Source organism: Squalius cephalus (genome assembly GCF_949319135.1).
Source record: "Squalius cephalus genome assembly, chromosome: 23".
Classification (NCBI taxonomy): domain Eukaryota; kingdom Metazoa; phylum Chordata; class Actinopteri; order Cypriniformes; family Leuciscidae; genus Squalius; species Squalius cephalus.
The window spans coordinates 24,246,380-24,268,352 of record NC_137144.1 but is presented as its reverse complement, the minus strand read 5'-3'; the positions used below and the strand labels follow the sequence as shown (position 1 = coordinate 24,268,352).

Genomic DNA, 21,973 nt, shown 5'->3' with positions numbered 1-21,973 from the left:
TTATGATGTTTAAACTTTTATTTTGAGGTATTGTGGCAGAAACAGGCAGTAAACGGATGCAGTGACAGGATTGAAAAGGATTTTACGGACAGCACAGAGCCGCACTGTGGAAAACAGCTCAAATTTACTCTTTTAAGGGGTGTTTATTAGATGCTATTCAATTCATTTGATTTCCGCTAAAGATTTCAATGTGTGGATATGAATGACAACTAGAAGCAAAGCAGCCTCTGTGTTTTCTCCCTGAGCAGAAGACAGGTTTTTAGGGCTAGTTTTGTTTTAGTGTTGCCCAATGGATGTTGTGATATGTAAACTTTTATTTCCTGACTTAATATTTCATATGTGTGAGTGACACCAGGAATAAAGTAAATTTAGACACCTACGGCAAAATGTATAAATGTACATGCGTTATATATAATAAAATATCAATTACTTTCACTTTCAATCAAAACATTTCACAAAACAATTTTAAGAAAATAATGCTTTTATTTAGCAAGGATGCATTACTGTCACTATTAATCAATTTAAAAGACATTGATAATGTTACAAAATATTTCAAATTCAAATCAACTGTTCTTTTGAACTTTCTATTTATCAAAAAAAATAAAAGCTAAGACATTTTGCAATGCAACTTGTTTTCAACATTGATAATGATAAGAAATGTTACTTGAGCAGCAAATCATCATATTAGAATGATTTCTGAAGGATAATGTGACACTGAATGATGCTAAAAATTCATGATCACAGGAATAAATGACATTTCTATTCAAATAGAAAATAGTTCTTTTAAATTGTAATAATATTAATGTTTTTACTGTATTTTGATCAAATAAATCCAACCTTGGTGACCATTAGAAACTTCTTTCAAAAACAAGTTTTGGACTCCTTTTAGTCGACAGATTTTTAAGATTGGTTTATTCAGTAGTTGTTGTGATGTTTTCACTTTTATTATGTGACTTACTCGAGAGAAAACTGTTTTTATAGAGGTCTGTTGGCAGAATTGAACTTGAAGTGCAGTGACGGGGTGGAAAGCGATCTTTTACGGACCAACGGAGGGCCGCACAGCGGAAACCACCTCCGAAGGTCTTTTGGCCTCAGACCTCATCCATAAAATGCCTTCTGTGTATGAACCCTGTAAAAACACTATCCGTCAGCTCTCAAAGGGAAATACATTCTCTCTCACAGCGTCCTGCGTGTCTGTAATGGATATGGCAGTGTGAAATAATACCGCGGCTCGCGGAGGTCACTGGAAGAGAGCTGTTGATTGAAGTATTTTGTCTCCTCTGGTGTCAGCGCTGTGAAGGTGAACTCCTGCATCTGTTTGTTAAATTCAGTCTTTTATTAGTGAGCGTCTGTCCTTTCTTTTGTGAGCAGAGAACCGTAGGCGAATCTCACTTTGAGGATTCTGGCTGCAGACTCCAAAAGAAAGGATTTGTTATCTCACAGTCCTCTTTAAGCACCCCAGAGACACATGCTCCTGTTCACAGGATTCCCCTGGAGCTTCTCCCTGACCCGTCCATGGAGACGCAAGGTCTGTGGGTTTTTATGAATTTCAGCTTCTGAAGGAAGGCCAGATATGAGTGAGGTAGACTTGTCTAGTCTACTTTGCTTTTGTCGTTTTTGTGTGCAAAATACATCAGATGATCATGAAAGGTGCATTTAGACTGACAGCAATCAAACTTTGCTGACAGCAATAAAAGTTTGATATGTGATATTTTTTTCTGATTAAACTTTATTTGAACTATCTCTGTATTGATTCTTAAAATCTCAAGAACCATATTTTTGTTTGATTCATGATTAAGTGACTCTTAAAGGTGGTGTATGTAAGAATGACATTGAGGTAAGAACGACCTAGTGGTCGAAATCAGTACTGCAGTCCAAACTCAAAATATCGGAGACCTTTGTTTCCCCGCCCCCTCCTCAGACTCGACGCTCACGCGGGTTGCCAGTTTGAGGACACGCTATTGGAACGAGCTACCCTGGAAATCCAGAGTTCTCGCTAGAGCAAAACTTAGCATGTTTCCTAAATATCTGCAAACATATTATGGTATTTTTATGCTTTAGTTGAGAAAAAAGTTACATACTGCACCTCTTAAGGTCCTGATATAGCCTAATCACAGCGAAGTTCTTTTTCGTTCTTCGTTTAGGGGTAAAAAGATGATCGAAATACCTTTGCAGCGGTATACAACCAGTTGTGTAGTCCAATTCATGAACAAATGACTCTTTGAACAGATTCTTCTTAGTGAGTCAAAAAGCACTAGACAACCAGTGTAGTCTGATTAATGAACAAAGGCCTCAAATGAACGGTTTCTTTTTAATAAATCAAAAACATACCATGCAGACAGTGTAGTCTAATTCACGCATAGATTACTCTTATAAACTGATTCTTTTAAACGAATTAAAAGACAAACAAATGTAGTCAATTTGTGAGCAATGACTCTTGAGCGTGTCCTTAATAAATCATTCTATAGACTCATTTAGAGTTCTTTCATGCGAGTTGAAAAATTATAATTTTTTAAATATGTATAATATTCATAATTAAATAAGTAAAATATTTAATTAATATATTTGTAATTTCCAATGTTTCATTTATAATGTACAGCATTAAATGAGAGAGAATTTCTTTATGTAAGCAACTGAAATGCATTCAAATGAATCGGAATGGAATCAAATTGAATCTGAATCGGCTCAGGAACTCTGTATTGATACCCAGTCCTACTGAGTAATAGCAGATTGATAGTGTCTGGTTGTTGGTCAGTTGTTGAGCTGTCCTGAGAGCAGATTAGTCTCTGAGGATGACTGCGGTGATGTTTGTGTTTCTATCAGCCAGCGGATAAAAAAAAATCTCCATAATCTGGCACCCTGACACACACATCCTGATAACCGCTCGTGACTCTCAGCCTCGCTGACCCCCGTGTCAGACGTGTTAGAACTTGCATTTTTAATGTGTTTTTTTTTTTTTTCGATAAGCTCCTTAGGATGGAAAGAGGCAGCAGTGGTCAGTCTTCTCTGTGCGGTGTGCCGTCAGATTCACTCTTAAAACCTATTAGAGTCAGTCAAGCGTCCTGATTAGATGAAGAAATGAAGCAGAGATGAGCCTGTGTGTTGCTTTAAAAGGACGCGTCATGGAATTTTATTTTTTTTTGGCCTTGAAATAAGAGTTTTTTTGACATCATAAACCATCTCCTATTTACATTTTATACATCTATTTAGTATGCATCTATTTAGATCAAGGAATTTTAGGCATTAAATGACACAGACAACAGCAGGAATATTAGGCTGCTGTCACTTTAAGACCGAATGCACAGACCGAATATACTGATACGCATCCGGGTTCTTTCTCAATTGTTCACTTATGAAATAACCGAGAGAATACTTGCCGAGACGGGTATTTTGACATAATTTTGTGTGTATGTGTCTGTTAAAGCGCAAGTAAACGCAAAAGAAAAGTACGGATTACCCCTAATAACTAACTTACCAGAGATGGAGAAAAATCCTACTCCAGTAAGTAAACGTGTCCCTGTCCCCAAAAAATGCCAAAAACGTTGGTACTCAAAAGCGCTTCCCTCCACGTTTTCTGCTGCGCATCGTTTATTTTTACCACACATGCGCACCAGTTATGTGCACCTCTGGATGCATCAGACTCTTTATTAGTACACCTGTTCAACTGCTCGTTAACGCAAAGATCAGCCAATCACATGGCAGCAACTCAATGCATTTAGGCATGCATGGTCAAGACGATCCGCTGAAGTTCAAACTGAGCGTCAGAATGAGGAAGAACGGGGATTTGAACGTGGCAGACGGGCTGGTCTGAGTATTTCAGAAACTTCTGATATTTATTAGATTTATAGAATTAAACTTCTGGATTTTCACGCACAACCATCTCTAGGGTTTACAGGGAATGGTCCAAAAAAGAGAAAAATATCCAGTGAGCGTCAGTTCTGTGGGTGAAAATGCCTTGTTGATGTCAGAGGTCAGAGGAGAATGACCAGCTACAAGCTGATATAGAAAGGCAACTGTAACTCAAATAAGCACTCGATACAATCAAGGACTGCAGAAGAGCATCTCTGAACTGAACACAGAAGAGCATCTCTGAACTGAACACAGAAGAGCATCTCTGAACACAGAAGAGCATCTCTGAACTGAACACAGAAGAGCATCTCTGAACACTCAACACCTCGAACATTGAAGCAGAAGAGCATCTCTGAACACTCAACACCTCGAACATTGAAGCAGAAGAGCATCTCTGAGCACACAACACTGAAGCAGAAGAGCATCTCTGAGCACACAACACCTCGAACACTGAAGCAAAAGAGCATCTCTGAGCACACAACACCTCGAACACTGAAGCAAAAGAGCATCTCTGAGCACACAACACCTCGAACACTGAAGCAGAAGAGCATCTCTGAGCACACAACACCTCGAACACTGAAGCAAAAGAGCATCTCTGAGCACACAACACCTCGAACACTGAAGCAGAAGAGCATCTCTGAACACAGAAGAGCATCTCTGAGCTGAACACAGAAGAGCATCTCTGAACACAGAAGAGCATCTCTGAACTGAACACAGAAGAGCGTCTCTGAACACAGAAGAGCATCTCTGAACACAGAAGAGCATCTCTGTACTGAACACAGAAGAGCATCTCTGAACACAGAAGAGCATCTCTGAACTGAACACAGAAGAGCATCTCTGAGCACACAACACCTCGAACATCGAAGCAGAAGAGCATCTCTGAACGCAGAAGAGCATCTCTGAACACAGAAGAGCATCTCTGAACACAGAAGAGCATCTCTGAACTCAGAAGAGCGTCTCTGAACACAGAAGAGCATCTCTGAACTGAACACAGAAGAGCATCTCTGAACACACAGAAGAGCATCTCTGAACACAGAAGAGCATCTCTGAACACAGAAGAGCATCTCTGAACACAGAAGAGCATCTCTGAACTCAGAAGAGTGTCTCTGAACACAGAAGAGCATCTCTGAACTGAACACAGAAGAGCATCTCTGAACACACAGAAGAGCATCTCTGAACACAGAAGAGCATCTCTGAACACAGAAGAGCATCTCTGAACACACAGAAGAGCATCTCTGAACACAGAAGAGCATCTCTGAACTCAGAAGAGCGTCTCTGAACACAGAAGAGCATCTCTGAGCACACAACACCTCGAACATTGAAGCAGAAGAGCATCTCTGAACACAGAAGAGCATCTCTGAACACAGAAGAGCATCTCTGAACTCAGAAGAGCATCTCTGAACACAGAAGAGCATCTCTGAACTCAGAAGAGCATCTCTGAACACAGAAGAGCATCTCTGAACTGAACACAGAAGAGCATCTCTGAACACACAGAAGAGCATCTCTGAACACAGAAGAGCATCTCTGAACACAGAAGAGCATCTCTGAACACACAGAAGAGCATCTCTGAACACAGAAGAGCATCTCTGAGCACACAACACCTCGAACATCGAAGCAGAAGAGCATCTCTGAACACAGAAGAGCATCTCTGAACACAGAAGAGCATCTCTGAACTCAAAAGAGCATCTCTGAACACAGAAGAGCATCTCTGAACTGAACACAGAAGAGCATCTCTGAACTGAACACAGAAGAGCATCTCTGAACACAGAAGAGCATCTCTGAACACACAGAAGAGCATCTCTGAACACAGAAGAGCATCTCTGAACACACAGAAGAGCATCTCTGAACACACAGAAGAGCATCTCTGAACACAGAAGAGCATCTCTGAACACAGAAGAGCATCTCTGAACACACAGAAGAGCATCTCTGAACACAGAAGAGCATCTCTGAACACAGAAGAGCATCTCTGAACACACAGAAGAGCATCTCTGAACACAGAAGAGCATCTCTGAACACACAGAAGAGCATCTCTGAACACACAGAAGAGCATCTCTGAACACACAGAAGAGCATCTCTGAACACAGAAGAGTATCTCTGAACGCACAACACGTCCAACCCTGAGGCAGACGACACACTGGTGACACTCCTGTCAGCTGAGAACAGCAAACTGAGGCTACAATTCACACAGACTCATCAAAACTGGACAATAGAAGATTGGAGAAACGTTGCCTGGTCTGATAAGTCTCCATTTCTGCTGGGACATTCAGATGGTCGGGTCAGAATTTGGCGTGAACAACATGAGAGCATGGATCTATCCTGCCTTATATCAGTGGTTCAGGCTGCTGGCGCTGTAATGGTATTTTCTTGGCACATTTTGGGACTTTAGTACCAATTGAACATCGTTTAAATGCCACAGCCGACCTGAGGATTGTTTCTGGCCATGTCCATCCCTTTATGACCACAGTGTTTTCATCTTCTGATATCTACTTCCAGCAGGAGAACACACATTTAACAAAGCTCAAATCATCTCGCATTGGTTTCTTGAACATGACAGTGAGTTCTCTAAACTCAATCATGTCAATATGGACCACTAAATCTGTTTTAAAACAGTAAAAGCACTTCTCATCAACAAGCGATGCGATTCGAGACAGCGTTTATGTACAGTGCAGAATGAGAAACATGGCAAAGATTAATACACATGGATTTCAACCCTAGGAGGAATTGCAATAGTGATGCTTAACTTGGCAAACACCACTAAATTAAGTCAGTCAGGACTGCTTTTGGTCCAAGAGACTTTGAATAACATAAGTTGACTGGAGGGGAAGAAAATAAAATTAAAATGAAGGATGTGGCCTTTTTTATGGGTATATGTGCTCCAAAAATACAAGTTGCAGTGCAGTGTGTGTGTGTGTGTTTGGATGTTCAGCAATCAGCTGCAGAAATGGAGAGATGTTGTCCATTGCTTTGAAGTTGCAGAAGAGCCGGGCTATTCCTCTCGGATGATGGAGAGAGCCTGAAAACAACCAACAGAGCAGAAACCAGGCTGCCATTGGCTCGCCCTCTCTCTCTCTCTCTCTCTCTCTCTCTCTCTCTCTCTCTCTCTCTCTCTCTCTCTCTCTCTCCTCTCTTCCTTGCTCGCTCGCAGCCGTGTAATTGCATTTTTTGGGGGGCAGACGCTGGAATGGCGAGATGTAAAAATCGTGGCTCCCTTCTCCTGATGGCAGCGCTTTCATATCTGAATGTTGGAGAAGAGATGAAATTAATTGGCTCACAGTCTAATGGTGATGTGGTCGATCTCCAGGCAGCCTGGGTCTAAATGATAGAGGCGGCCGAGCACACTGCAGACACCAACATTATGTAAAACCTCCTGGAAAAAAAAGAGCTTTGAAAGAAATGACAGAAGCCGCTGATCTCATCGCACGGCATGTTGGGATCTGGATGATTTGTGCGTCCCGTCTTGCCCAGACCAGAATGTCCTTTAGTGCACATGGCATGTGTGGACGCATTTGACTCATTTTCTTTTTCATGATCTCAAAAATGCTTTATATGTGTGTGTATATGTATACACGTATATGTATGTATGTATGTATGTATGTATGTGTGTGTGTGTGTGTGTGTGTGTGTACAGGAAAATCGATTAGGTTTTTATATTTTCTCATATTTACATGTTTTTAAACTTCTAATCATTTTTTTTTTTTTTTAAGCTTTGTTAATGTTTTAGAGACCAACTTACGCTGATTTTATGATAATTTTGGCCCAAACCGGTTGATTGTACATGTTTTCACATATTTATTTTTTATGATTTTTCACAGCTTTTAAAAGAGATTTGACTTCCTTCACAGTTGGAAGAGTTAAATAATATTTCAAACTTAAAAAAAATCTGTTAGATTTTTATATTGTCATATTTTACATTGAGTCACATTTTATAGTTGGATTGGTTTGAAAACATTTTATATGGGGAATAACACTCTAGCTAGCTCATATTTTTCCAAAAGACTTTTGAATTTACATATTTTTATGTTTTTACATATTTTTAAACATTAGTTGAGTTGAGAGTTGAAAGTGTTTGTTAATATTTTAGAAATGACTAAAACAGCCTATTAAAGCTCTAGCTAGTTTGTTTTTCATATAATTTTGCCAAAATACATTTAGATTTATTTCATGTATTTTTGTATTTTAATACCTTTTACCTACTACTAAAAGTAAATTGACTCACTTTAGACATTGAAGGTTTTAAGTGTTTAAAAATGTTTTATTTCAAGAATAATAATACAATTTTAAAAAATCATTTTAAAATATTAACACTTTTTTTTTTTTTTTTTTTAATTTACTTTGAGTCACATTTTATAGTTGGATTGGTTTGCTAATATTTTATAAATGGAATAACACTAGCTAGCTCATATTACACACGTTTTCCAAAAGACTATTGAACTTGCATATTTTCTTTTTTCAATTTTTAAACATAAGTTTTCACTTCTAATAGTTGAAAGTCATTGTTAATATTTTAGAAATTAAAAAATTAAAGCAAACTAGCTAGTTTGTTTCTCATAAAAGTCTTTTATATTTACATATTTTCATGTATTACATTTCAATCTTTAGTTGAGTCAGATAGTTGGAAGTGTTTGTTTAAAAACTGATTAATGCTGCGTGTTGAAGCTCTATATTGTTCATATTTCATATAATTTCCCAGAAACCTCTATCATATTTACATATTTTCATGTGCTTACATATTCTGGAGTTTTAGGTGAGCCAATGTTGATAGTTAAAAGGGCATGTTAATATTTCATAAACTGTTTTGCACTGCGTGTTCAAGCAGTATCCAGCTCATATTTTGCGATAAATTTGCCAAAGCGACGAGACTCATTAATGCAGAGATGATTTTCTTTAAGTGATGAAGCAATTAGCGCAACCTGCAGTTCGTTAATAATTAGCAGGGCGGATAAACGAAACAGGAAGACAAATATTTGATATGTCAACAGAAAGTGCAACAGTAAATGAGCGCGTGTGAGAAATAGAAATGGCCATGTGCGCCTGCGACCCGATTGGCCGACTCCGCGTTCTGTTGGCTCTGCCCGTCCTCTCATCCATCTTTATCACTCGCCAGACTGTCTCACCTCCAGACGAGGCTGCACTCATCCGACAGTCACCTCCTACACACACACACACACACACACACTTTTAGCCTGACTTGTGTACGCTTGAGTGTTAATTAGACTTGGAGCTGAGAGACACTGAAATGTTATCTACTTCCTCTCTCTCTCTCTCTCTCTCTCTCTCTCTCTCTCTCTCTCTCTCTCTCGTGGTCTCTTGAGAAGGGGGCGGTGTGTTTTCGGGGTTGTGGAGGGTATCAGTGCCAGCTGTCTGATCTGTGGAGTGCCAGCAAGCGCTGATTTCTCTCTGCCCGCTCTTACAGCCCCAGCGTTCAGCTTGTTTATTTGTCCATCTGCGTTCAGGAGCGTGGATGTTGGTGAAGTGGGCATCTGTTGCATCTCTCTCGCTCTGCCCTCTATGGTCTGTTTTCGGGGTGAAAGGGATTCTGGGTAACGAGGCCACGCCCGTTTGGCAGAGCGCTGGTGCCCGTCGCTCATCTCCAGGGGTCGCCAGCAAGGTCAGGAAGAGCTCATGCGTTCAGTCTGCGCCCGTTAAATATGGATCAGATTCAGCACTAACATACTTTTCACTCATGTGGCTGAATTATATGCACATAATTATGCATTTTAATTAAGATGCAACTAAATTTGGCACATTTCCCTTGTAGTTTCCCTTCACAAAAGGGAATTTATTTGATTTATTTAGCCTTTTGTATGGTAATGATTGGTTCTGAAGTCTAAAACTATATATGTCTCTCTCTCTCATATATACATATATATATATATACAGTAACAGTCAAATTTTGGAAACGTTACTATTTTTAATGTTTTTGAAAGAAGTCTCTTATGCTCATCAAGCCTGCAGTTAAAAAACAAACAAAAAAAACACAGTAATATTATGAAATATTATCACAATTTAAAATAATGGTTCTCTTTTTTAACATACTTTAAAATGTAATTTTTTTTGTGATGCAAAGCTGAATTTTCATCAGCAAGTACTCCAGTCTTTGGTGTCTTATGATCCTTCAGAAATCATTCTAATATGCTGATTTATGATCAATGTTGGAAACAGTTGTGCTGCTTAATATTTTTTTTATAACCTGAGATTCTTTTTTCAGGATTATTTGATGAATAAAAAGTTAAAAAGAACTGTATTTATTTAGAATAGAAATCTTTTGTAACAATATACACTACCGTTCAAAAGTTTGGGAACAATAACTATTTTTTTTTTAAGAAATTAGTACTTTAATTCAACAAGGATGTGTTAAATTGATAAAAGGTGATGGTAACGATTTATATTGTTAGAAATGTTTTTATTTTGAATAAATGCTGTTTTTATGAATAAATACTGTTAACGTTTTACTCATCAATGAATCCTGAAAAAAGTATTCCAAAAAAATATATTAAGCAGCACAACTGTTTCCATCATTGATAATAACTGAGTATCAAATCAGCATATTAGAATGATTTCTGAAGGATCATAAGACACCAAAGACTGGAGTACTTGCTGATGAAAATTCAGCTTTGCATCACAAAAAATAAATTACATTTTAAAGTATATTAAAAAAGAGAACCTTTTTTTTTGTTTGTTTTTTTAACTGCAGGCTTGATGAGCATAAGAGACTTCTTTCAAAAACATTAAAAATAGTAATGTTTCCAAACTTTTGACTGGTACTGTATGTATATGTATATATATGTATGTATGTATGTATGTATGTATATGTATATATGTATGTGTATATATATATATATATATATATATATATATATATATAATATATACACACACACACATACACATATATATATATATATATATATATATATACATATATTATATATACATATATATATATATATATATATATATATATATATATATATACATATATATATATATATATATACATATATTATATATATATATATATATATATATATATATATATATATATATATATATATATATATATATAAAGTTGACTAAAAAGAGGAATAAAAAATCATATTTTGGAAATTGAACGTAATGCCTTAAATTAAAAAATTAGGAAAAATCCAACCTTTAAGGACACCAATTTTCTTTGTGAATGAATAATGTATCGTAAATAAATAAATGTTCTTCCTTAAAATACATGGTGCATAAGTTAGTACACCCCTATGTTAAATTCCCATAGAGGCAGGCAGATTTTTATTTGTAAGTATTTAAAAAAAAAAATTTTTAGGATACTATGCATCCTGATAAAGTTCCCTTGGCCTTTGGAATTAAAATAGCCCCACATCATCACATAGCCTTCACCATACCTAGAGATTGGCATGGGGTACTTTCCATAAGATCATCTCTCAATGCAAATCAAACTAGCTTTTAGGCTAACTGAAATAAAACCATGCCAATCTCTAGGTATGGTGAAGGCTATGTGATGATGTGGGGCTATTTTAATTCCAAAGGCCAAGGGAACTTTATCAGGATGCATAGTATCCTAAAAAAAAATTGTAAAAAAATACTTAAAAATAAAAATCTGCCTGCCTCTATGGGAATTTAACATAGGGGTGTACTAACTTATGCACCATGTATTTTAAGGAAGAACATTTATTTATTTACGATACATTATTCATTCACAAAGAAAATTGGTGTCCTTAAAGGTTGGATTTTTCCTAATTTTTTAAATTAAGGCATTACGTTCAATTTCCAAAATATGATTTTTTTATTCCTCTTTTTAGTCAACTTTAGCATGGGTGTATTCACTTATGCATAGCACTGTATATATATACATATACATATATGTATATATGTGTGTGTTAAATACTGTTAATGGAAACAAAATTAATAAATTAATATCAAAATTAACTAATAATACAATTATTTATACAAATAAAATAAACAAAAAAACTACTAATAAATAACTATCCATAAAATATACAAAATGTGCAAATTATTATTATTATAATTATTATAATTATTATAATTATTATTATTTTTATTATTAATGTTGCTGAAAATAATAATAATTAATAATAAAGTTTGTATGTCAGTGATTGTCCCTGAAGTAATGTTCGACAGCAATCACACGCCAGCGGAGTATATTTAGTGTTAGGAGTGTGTTCCGATCACTAACTCTTTGTATGAGCTGTATCAAACAGTGTTAATAAGTGCAGTGTGTCCTCTGCACTCTCAGTGAACTCCTGTCCTCCGCGAGACCCTCCGCTGACGAGCCTCAGAGCGAGTGTGTTCACTTCTAGCCAGACGTGTGTTGGCACTGGAGCTGCTGTAGTGTTCAGACAGCCTCTGGACTCCAGAAAACATTTAACTCTCTCAGCTCAACAGTGGAGTGAGAGAGACCTCCTCCAGGCCCGCATCTCCTCGGGTGCGTTTCGTGCGGGAGATATCCTGACCGACGGGCTGGAATGAAACACAAACGCTCGCTGAACATTCCGCTTGGGATTTACACACACACATTCCCACACAGACTTTCAAAGCAGTGAGTTCTTCTGCTGCTTTTATAACTGTGAAAGAACATGAACCATCTGCTGGATTTCTGTCCTGACATACGGCTGAACATTTTATTCCATAAATATACACAATGTGGCACATTCAGATCCGACGTTCAATTAGACGGTTGCTGGTTAAAGACGATTGAAGATCTTTGCACTTTTACGTCATTTGAGTCTGTGAGTCTTATTAATGTTTTACCCTTATTCCAGATCAAGACGATCAATTTTGAATGAAGAAAGTTCATCATATTATTATATTTTAAATACTATGATGATGTAATCCTGGTGATTAAATACAGTTACTTGCCACTTGGCTGGTGACTTAATTATAAACTGCAACATAATATTTGCTTTTCCTGAAAAGTAAAAGCTTTTCCTGGATGCATTTCACATTAAAGGAGAACTCCGGTCAATTTTAACATTGAGCTCATTTTTTTGTACATTTGGAGTGCTGTCAATACAGAGAACAACGACAAAAATCGGTGTTGCCTACACCGTGTTATCCTCTTTTTAAAATTTGCACCCTGTTGACTTCAATGGGGCAAGTTTTAAACCTGCTTTTAGCCTCTTAACATCCTTGATGTGTCATTACAAGTGCCCAGGTCATGTGAGTGATTCCTTCAGAGTGAACGCGGGTGAATCTGACTGCAGTAGATGTGAAAGAAATGGATAAAAATGATGTTATTTAAGCCAGCGCAAATACCTGTATTTACATCCTGTTTTCGGTCGAAGCCCACAGTAGTCGATTGTCGAGTTCACGCGCATAGGTTTAGTTACCTATGATCACGCGCGTGAACTCGTCAATCGACTACTGTGGACTTCGACCGAAAACAGGATGTAAATACAGGTATGTGCGCTGGCTTAAATAACATCATTTTTATTCATATCTTTCACATCTACTGCAGTCAGATTCACCCGTGTTCACTCAGAAGGAATCACTCACATGACCTGGGCACTTGTAATGACACATCAAGGATGTTAAGAGGCTAAAAGCAGGTTTAAAACTTGCCCCATTGAAGTCAACAGGGTGCAAATTTTAAAAAGAGGATAACACGGTGTAGGCAACACCGATTTTTGTCGTTGTTCTCTGTACTGACAGCACTCCAAATGTACAAAAAAATGAGCTCAATGTTAAAATTGACCGGAGTTCTCCTTTAAGCAAACAAAAATATAAATGCATATAAAAATAAATTATTTTGTTTTATATTTATTCTTTATATTTTTATTAGTTACATTAATATCTAAATGTCCCTTATTTATTTTTTTATTTTTTTATTTTCTTTATAAATAAAAATATAAGGAATAAATATAAAAAATATCTATAAATTAATTATATTAATTAATATAAAATATATTTTATATGTACTCATATTTATTGATAATATTAAATGTTATTAAATGAATGTATATTTATTTATTTTATTTATAAAAACTATAATTAGCTATACATATATATATATATATATATATATATATATATATATATATATATATATATATATATATATATATATCTCATAGGAATTCCTAATATTTATTTTATTTTATAAATAAATAGTGTATTAAATGAAAATACATTTTATTTATTTTAAAATGAAAGCAGTTTTTTGCTATATTTCCAATATACTTGCTATTAACACCCATCAAGGTAAGCCGAAGTAAATATTGAAATATTAAATATATTTTAAATATGTCAAATATATACATATATAATATTATTTTATTATTATTATTATTATTATTATAAAATATATTTGATTAATATTTCTGTTTTCAGTAATATTTAATATTAAATTCACCTGCCTTTTCATTTTTTTTTTCCTTCTTTTTTTTTGTAGTAGTTACATTTCTACTGTTTCCAAGCTTCATAAGAAGTGTTTGCAGAGTGTGGTTTTCTGTTGTGGTGAAGGTTTCGTGAGTTTGCTCAGCAGAGAGAGATTTTGATCTGGTAAAGCAGAGATTTTCAGTTATAGCAACATATTTCTCTGCTCAGTCGCGCACAAACCTGTGGTGTCTGAACCCATCACCTCATCATCTCTGGCCAGCGTTTCCTCAGGTGAAGCCAAACAAACAAGGAAGTATCTGTCCAGAATCTGGAATGATATGTCTTGTGTTTCCTTCTGAGACCGAAACTATCTTTATGTGGGCAATTTCAGAGCAAACCGAGCAGGAACATCGATTGAGCGAAACGTTTGTCTTGCTGACTGGTTTTACTTTCATAGACACTATCACGCTTCTCCAACTCAGTTGCACAACTGCAGCTCCATCCCAATTCATATACTATTACAAAACAGGAAGTTGCAAGATTTATGTGTTTGATTTACTAAAAAGAAATGTCTCTTAAGTCATTTGTTTGAGAATTGAAACACACTGCTTGAGCTGTATGTTCACTAAGAAGAGCTGGTCCATAAGTTCGGTAATCATTTGGTCTACACTCTTTGTGTTGTATGTGTTTTTGAACCAATATTTGTTAGTGTCAGTGAATCAAACACTTAGCAAAAACAGTACAGACCAAATGATTCACAAACAAATGACTCTTTTGAACCAATAGTGTCAGTGAATCAGACTCATTCGTTTGTGAATCCTTTGTCCTGTGTTTGATTCACTGACACTAAGAAACATTGATTCAAAAGAGTCATTTGTTTGGGAATTATTTGGTTCGCACTGTTTGTGCTTTTTTTTTTTTGATTCACTAACAAGAACTGGTTCAAAAGAGTCATTTGTTCGTGAACCATTTGGTCTGCCCTGTTTGTGTTGTGTGTTTGATTCACTGACACTAACAAATATTGGTTTGAAAGAGTCATTTGTTTGGCAATCATCTGGTTCACACTGTGTATGTTGTATTTGTTTGATTCACTAACAAGAACCGGTTGAATAGAGTCATTTTATTTGAGAAAAATTTGGTCTTAACTGTACAAAAATTGGTTCAAAATTGGTTTAAAAGAGTCGTTCGTTTGGGAATCATTTTGTCTGCACTATTTGTGCTGTGTGTTTTGACTCATTGACAAAAATTTGTTCAGGAGAGACATTTGTTCAGCAATTATTTGTTCTGCACTGTTTGTGCTGTGTGTGTTTGATTCACTGACCCTAACAAATGTCGGTTCAAAAGAGTAATTTGTTTGTCTGCACCGTTTATACTCTGTTTAATTCATTAACAAAACTTTGTTCAAGAGAGACTTTGTTCATTATCACTACCGAAAATTGGTTCTTAACAAGAAGATTCATTTGTTTGGGTTAGACTTTTTCGGTGGTATGCATTGCAATGTAATGAATGTAGCTAGATGCTAATTCCCACATGCAAACAATACGTTGGGTTATGAGGTATCAAAATGCATTATGATTTGGTAGTATGTAGTAATATTGGCGTACAGCAGGGGTTTTCAACAGGGGGTCCGCAGCGGCACCGCAGGGGTCCCTCAATGATTCAACAAAAATACAAGATTAAATCAACTTCAACCAAATGCTAAATGTCTCATTGTGCCTCCCTCATTAAAATGAATGTATTCAAATTAAAAAGTAAAAGTTTATACATTAATACTGGTTATTTGAATGTCTTTGCTGCTGTGTTAGCATCATACTCAATACACTGTAAATACATCAATATGCTATATATGATATTATAGGCCAGGCTTGAAATATATTTACCAAATACTCAAACGAATGAATGTGAATTGTGTTGCAGTCTGTGTGTGAGGTTTAACCTGGAAGTTTGATTAAAGGGGGGGTGAAATGCTCATTTTCACTCAATCTCCTGTTAATCTTGAGTACCTATAGAGTAATATTGCATCCTTCATATCTCCAAAAAGTCTTTTGTTTTATTAAATTTTTAACAGAAAGATAGGCTGTACCGAGTCTTTCCGGAAAAAACCGAGCGGCTGGGGGCGGGCCCTGTGGGCGAAGCTTAGCTGTGCTAACGCGCCAAGCTAGTGACAACACACAGAGACATTTGTTCAACAAACAGTTTTACTCACCGTCCGGTTCCAACGCACGACCGCGAACCTTTATCATTGTGACTGCTCGATCCTTAAGCATTAGACGATCTGCAAATCCGTGGATCTGGGCTTTGTTCATAAAACAATCATCGTCGAAATGTCTTACACAACTCCGTTTATGCTCAGGAAAACAAACTCCATCCACGGGTTCCTTAACGCTGGGTTCTTTGGGAATCTGTGCAGGGTTGTCTTGCCCTGGCAACCAAAAACACACTTCTTTGGTGACATTGACTTCCCAAAAGCCGGGCAGGGCGCTTTGATGGCGAACTGCTTTCACTCTCTTGCTCTGGTCTACGAGTGCGCGCGCGGCCGCGATCTTACCGGAGAAGTGCCCTTAGGACCCATATAAGGAAATTCCGCCCTATCTTACGTAAGACAGAGTCATACTCGAAAAAAACTTTCCGAAACTTGTGACAAACCGGAAGGATTATTTTTGGAACAAAAATACTCCTTCAAACGTACAACTTAGTTTTTGAAACTTTGTCCATGTTTAGCATGGGAATCCAACTCTTTACCAGTGTAAAAAACTCAGTATGCATGAAATAGCATTTCACCCCCCCTTTAAGATCCTGGTTGTGTAAAAGAAGAGTAAGATTTACTCATGACCTTCAGAGAGCTCATTCATGTGGCAGCTGCTGTTTTGTCATATGAAAACTTGATCGTTTTAAAGTTTGAATGATTTTGATGGAGTCTGACGTGCGTCTTTACGGCAGAACTGAAGGGAAACGTCTATTGAGAAGACACCTTTAGTGTTCTGTCATTCTCTCCATCTCTCGCTGTCTCCTCGGTGAGAAATGTCTGCTTGTCGCCGTCTGGTGTAAGTCCAGACGGAAAGCGCTCACGAGTCGTGTCCTCTGAGCCCCGGAGATGAGAGTATATTTGTGTTGAAGGCGTGGGGGGGAAAGTAATGGCTTTCATTTCTTTTGTCTTCAAATGAAATTCTCCTGACTTTTCCCTCCTCTCTGACACTCTGATTAATTCCAGCATGTTGTCTCTTTACATTAAGGCATGAGCGGACCGGACTGAGGCTAAGCAAACCAATCTCGTCTTGTTGCCATGGGAGCGCTTTCCTCACGCCGCTGGTGTTTCGAGCTTGGCCCGCCACCAGATCCAATACGCACCAACTTCCTGTTCCTTCTGTGAGGGCTGTGAAAGTGCCTTGGATGGAGCGTTTCGCTCTGACTCTGGTCTACTGGTAGTTTATATATACAGCAGGGTTATTATAGTTAATTGCCTCTAGTAGCTATGCTTTTTCGGATATTAGCTTTCATGTAGTGTGTTGAAAGGTCTGCAAAAGTGCAGATAAATGGAGTTATTGTCTCCGGAAAAGAAAGAACCGATTCTGAACTGCCTGAAACGAGTCGTCAGTAATTCCAGTCTTACTTCCTGCATGAATATATGTAGGTTTGTAGCAAATTTGCATAAAGGCAGCCTATGGTCTTCATTGGCTGCCCACGAACTACATGTACTTTGCCCCGCACACAAACTCTGTAGTTGTATCTGAGACTGGAAGGGTTTGGATCGTGTTGTCGATATGTCGCTATTTTCAGCGCTGCAAATTCACTTTTCTGCACTTCCTCGTGCTTGGATTGATGTGGTAAAAGTTAAACCGACGCCATTGTTACTGTGTATAATAGAGTTGAGGAAGCTGAAATTGAGATATGGTAATGAGCGTTTGGTTTCCCACATGGGCTGTAAGCGGGAAACTAATTGGTTTGGATACACGGGGCGGCAGTGGCTCAGTGGTTCATGTAGGTTGTCTACAAACCGGAAGGTTGGTGGTTCGATCCCCGGTTCCACCTGAGATGTATTTGTTTGTATTGACTATACTGTTCACACTGTATGTTTTTGGTCATGTTTACTCCTGGTATTAAGATTTTGGTTTTGTTCGATCGGATCACAAGTGGACGACGCTAAATACAGGTGTAAACAGGGGTCTAAAATGTTTCGAGCTTGTCCACTTCCAGAGGTAGTCAAAAACACCGGATTGCTTTCGTAGTGTAAACGCTCATGTGGTCGAATGTGTTCAAACAGCCACAAAAAAGACGCCTACTCTCCGTCTACTGGCTTAAGGCATAAACACTATGAGAAGAGCTCTAGCCAGACGGGATTTAAACTTTTGTTTTCTGAAGACCCAAGTTTGGTTTGAAGATGAAAACGTACCAAGCATGTTCTCTCTCCATTCCTGATCTCAGCTGATGCTCTGTGTGTTTTTCTGTTGTCTCCGGGGGCGTTCATGTAAACAAGGCCTTAGATTCACTGAAAAGAACCTGATTTTACGCACCTTTAGTATCAAAATGAATTTTTTTTTTTTTTATATATAAAACACTAAATCTTGTGTGAAGTATATTTGAATAAAATGGTTGGTATTGATGACTTGTGTGTAGCTTATAGCTCTAATATATTTGACTTTTTTTTATTTTTGTCTTTTTGAACAACAGATATCTTGGGATAGCTGACCAAACAATAGCAAGACAAGACAAGAGAACGGGAACAGAAGACAACACATGCTGGACTCAAATTCACCACGTCACATCTCCACCTGGGCTCTATATTAATGGTCCAACTCTTTCAACCCTTTACAACACAGCAATCAGCTTGCAGGTACTGTTTCCAAGAATTAGTATTGCGATTTACTGTTCTTAATTTCATTATTTATCCAATGTTTTTGTCTTTTTATCCTTATAAATGCAGTTAACCAGTCACGGTTGTGCATCACATAGTTAAAGTCACCATGAAAGGCAAAATTTTTATAGAATGTTGCATTATTTATTCTACATTATTTTAAACACCATTAATTTTCAAAGTCTGCGTGAAAAGGAGGTTGTAATAGACTATTCTTTCCCATTGGGAACAAGAAAACATGTTGTTCTCGAACAAGAAAACATGTTGGGGCGGGGCTTGATTTTGTTTATCGGAATTTGATTGGATTGTTGTGGTATGGTATTGCTGTGATGTCATGTGAGTGACAGGTTGTCCTGCCTTCATAATCTTTAATCAAAATAACTCTTAAAATATCTCTTCTCTGATGATGTCATGAGGGTGGGGCAAACTGTCACTCACAACCATCCAATCAATTCCTCATGAACAAAATCAAGTCCCGCCCTACAATTTTTTTCTCATTCGAGAAGCCGTTTCACTCACAAAAGGGAAGAAAAGATGATTCCAACTTTGGTTTCATGCAGATTAAAATTTTTGCATGGTAAAATCAGTTACACACGGTCTCAGGTGGCTTATTGGTTTATTCGGAAGCCCCCGTCACCATCTGGCTCGTGCCCCGTGGTGTTGTTTCGGAGGTGCCCATCGACGCTCCCCTCTTCATCAGCGCACCTGTCCAAACAGATGTCCACAGGGATTCAGTTTATTGATCGCGTGTGTCGCTCGACAACCTCGGCGAGGGTCACAGGATGAACTCCTGGGGTCGGAGAGGAAATGAGAAATCGTTGCAGGCGCTCTTGCTCATATCATTTGTTTTTTTTAATATCTGATAAGCTTGCATGTGCTGGGTTTGTGTTTTATTTGTACAAATCAGGGCTGACTCAGGTTAGGCTCCGCATCTGTTTTCCCAGGTACAGTCCAGCAACCTTGAGCGAGAGGAACGAGCACAGCTCCGACAAAACACTCGCGAGAAATCTGTCTGTTTGCTCCCGTACACTCTGTATTCAGGGTCTCAAGGTGACGCACCTGTCTTCTGTCTGGAGTTATTCTCTCAGTGAGGGTTTCTGTCAGGAAACTCAGTGTCTTCAGGCGATGGCTTGTTAGTCTGGAGGTGGGATTCTCGTTTTGTATGCAGTGAGCTCTGGGTTCATGTATTTGTAATGTATTTGTATTCCTACAATGAAATGTGATGTGCAGATGCAATATGTAGGACAGAACTTGAACTTGCAGCCTGTAAAACTTTTAAGGAGGCTTTTAAGACGTGAACCAGTGGTCGTCTCTTCAGTGAAACTACAGACGAAACCTTTTTTTGCCCATGTTTTTTATTGTTATAAGTGTATGTATTTAGAAACATTTAAAAACACTATTTTCACTACCCAATCAATTCCAGGTGGATAAAATCAAGTCACACATCTGTTAATGGAAGTTAAATGGGTTGCAAATGTCACTTGACGATCACTTCAGATAATGAGTAGCTTGGCAAACTTGAGTTTTAAAGGATCTTTCCCCACACTCTCTCCACCGGCGTCAGGAGCTGAAAGTGCAGCTGAGGACACTTTTTTTTCTTTTTTTTTTTTTTTTTTTTGTTGATTACCGGCGTGTGCAGTAATTTGAACAAGAGGTGGTCTGACTCACTTCAAACCACTGTCCTTTGCAGCGTATTCACTTAGCCAAGCGTTCAACTAGAGAGAGGACAGACACTTAATTAGCAGCGTTTGTTTTAAAAAAGGTAAATGATTATCTGTGTGCTGGAGGCTTTCAGGTCTGCAGTTCTTCAGCTGGCCTTCAGGACGCGGCGTCTGATTGAATGTGTAGAGTACACACACACACACACACACACACACACACACACGGTTAGCTTGATCCCTGCTAATCTTGTCAGCCATCAATATGTTTGGTCAGTGCAGGTATCAGCGATTGATTCTTCTTCTTCTTATAGATCAATGTGATTCAGAGTGATTCTAGACCTCTCCTCTCATTCATCGTGTCCTTGTTTCTCCTTCCCTCTCATCTTCTGCTCTCTTCTTGTTTTTCTCTCGTCTCACCTTGTTCTGAGTTCAGACCCATTGAGATTTAGCATTAACATGCTTTTAGCATCTTCATATGAAGTTTTAAATATACATAGGATGTTCTCAACCTCCTGTACTTGTCTGTGCTTTTGGTCTGTTAATAGCGGTTCTTGCTGAGCCAAGCAACAATATCCCTGTTGCTCATTGTTATTGTTCAAATCCCTAACACTATTAACAATTTATGTTCGCCATTTAACTCAGTTGGTGCTACAGACGCATGTGATTCCACTGTGAATACCTTATAAATTATAGTTGAATTCCTGAATTTGAACCAGCAAACAGGATGCAGAAGTGCAATTTGAAAGCTACTGTGGTTGAGACAAACTATTAATGTTGTTGGCTTGACAAAGGTTTGTTTGAACATTTGGAGAAAAGTTTAAAAAGTGATAGATGGATGAATAAATGATGAATGGATGAATAAATGGATAGATGGATGGATGGTTGATTGATGGATGAATGATGAATGGATGATTAATGGATGATTGATGGATGATTGATTGATTGATTGATTGATTGATTGATTTGATTGATTTGATTGATTGATTGATTGATTGATTGATGGATGGATGGATGGATGATTAATGGATGATTAATGGATGATTGAATGGATGGATGATGAATGGATGATTGATTGATTGATTGATTGATTGATTGATTGATTGATTGATTGATTGATTGATTGATTGATTGATTGATTGATGGATGATTAATGGATGATTAATGGATGATTGGATGGATGGATGATTGATGATGGTTGGATGGATGGATGATTGATGGATGGATGATTGATGATGGATGGATGGATGGATGGATGGATGGATGATTG

At 37.6% G+C, this 21,973-nt stretch overlaps 1 protein-coding gene across 2 annotated transcripts in view; it reads left to right on the top strand.

Annotated features, from left to right (window-relative positions):
- Positions 1-21,973, top strand: part of plxnb2b (plexin b2b) — a 156,347-nt gene that overhangs the window by 57,972 nt on the left and 76,402 nt on the right. For both annotated transcript variants that reach the window (XM_079858473.1, XM_079858472.1), the window contains exon 2: positions 18,862-19,024. The gene's annotated coding sequence lies outside the window, so the exon portion shown is untranslated. The remainder of the gene's footprint in view (positions 1-18,861; positions 19,025-21,973) is intronic.